We start from the raw sequence: 1,726 nt of genomic DNA, 5'->3' as shown, positions 1-1,726 counted from the left end.
AGGCATAATGCATACAAGTCATCCTGTCTCCATTCACCCTCTGCTCCTCATTCCCACAGTGCTAGGGGCTCTTGCTCTTCTCCTCCTCCTCCACCCCTCCCTCTGCACAGCTGCCACCACCATGAGACCCACACACCATGCTCCTCTACTCCCTCTGACCCCATACACTCTCCAGTTCCAGTGGATCCTAACAGAATGGCATATCAAGTGTGTGAGGTTTAGTTGTCCTCATGAAACAAAGCTACAGTACTCCACTATCACTAAGTGAATTGTGGATGTTGGACTTGAAAGCTCTGATTTCTGTGCTCAGTTCTATGGTCCTAGAACAACTCAGAGCATGGCAGAAATTAAGGAGATGCCTGCCTGCATATTACATTCATTTAGGAGCCACAGAGCTCTACAGCATTGTTGTTGGAGCCCTTTCCTCCTGGCCAGGGCACCAGATTCTGTCCCAGTTGCCCCTCTTCCAGGCCAGCTCTCTGCTGTGGCCCGGGAATGCAGTGTAGGATGGCCCAAGTCCTTGGGCCCTGCAGCCACATGGGAGACCAGGAGAAGCACCTGGCTCCTGGCTTCGGATCAGTGCGATGCGCTGGCCACAGTGCACCGGCTGCAGTGGCCATTGGAGGGTTAACCAATGGTAAAGGAAGACCTTTCTCTCTGTATCTCTCTCTCTCACTGTCCACTCTGTCTGTTAAAAAAAAAAGAGTGGAGCATCCAGGTCTCAAACAGGTGCCTGTATGGGATGCCAGCACTTTAGGCCAGGGTGTTAACTTGCTGTGCCACAGTGCCAGCTCCTGAATTTAACTTTTTTATTTAGATTGTTCTTATAGACCCTGATTATGTCTTCTAGTTTCTAAGTTACTGCATCATAAGAAGGACCATTGTATATTGTAGCAGTTAAAAATATTTGGCATGATGATCAACATAAGGCTTATAGATTGTAGCTACCCATGAGACTGTGTCCTGGATTTAGGGGCAGTTTATAAGTCGGTTGGAGGTATCCTTTTATTACTGATGAACGTTAATGTACTGAGAACTCCTTGCCTATTAAATAATAAAATCTAAATGAAGACTTACACATGAGTTCCCTCCTGCCTTCATCTACCATTGAAATCCTGTTCTTTCTGCATTTTAGATCTCCCTGTAATCTGTTGCTTCTTCTTCATTCCCACTACCACCATACCTTGGTTTAGATCCTACTAAATTACCTTTGATATACTTTTTAATTGAACTCTCTGCTTTTTGTTTTCCTTACCTTTGTGTAAATCCTCTTAGTTCATCCAAACCTTTTTCTGATTGCTCAGGTTCTCTTACTCCAATAACTAGGAAAACCATGTGGCTGGTAGTTCTTTCAACACACCACACAAAAGAATGCTCAGTAAATGCTTACTAAGTAATTAATGGAATGCCTTACAAAGCTGGGGTGAACATTTAACCTGCTTGGCCATGGATGGTTTCTGTTTATACATTTCAACCCTGTGTCATTATTAATATGTCTCTTTTATGATCAAATTTATCTCTGAGCAACAAATTATACAGTCATCTAATTGTGGCAGTTATCAAATAGATATCTATTTCATTGTCTCTTCAACTAGGTAGTTCTTGGGATCAGAAATTGTATTTGTTTAATTTTTATAGCCTCATTTATTCATTCAACTAAAAGAATGACTCTATCAAGATGCTGAGTTTTAATGTCAAAGCAAACATGTTTCTTGCCCTCCTGAAT

The sequence above is a fragment of the Oryctolagus cuniculus genome, chromosome 16 (assembly GCF_051225735.1).
Source record: "Oryctolagus cuniculus isolate XC-2025 breed Fujian yellow rabbit chromosome 16, ASM5122573v1, whole genome shotgun sequence".
NCBI classification, from domain to species: domain Eukaryota; kingdom Metazoa; phylum Chordata; class Mammalia; order Lagomorpha; family Leporidae; genus Oryctolagus; species Oryctolagus cuniculus.
This window is presented reverse-complemented; position numbering follows the sequence as displayed.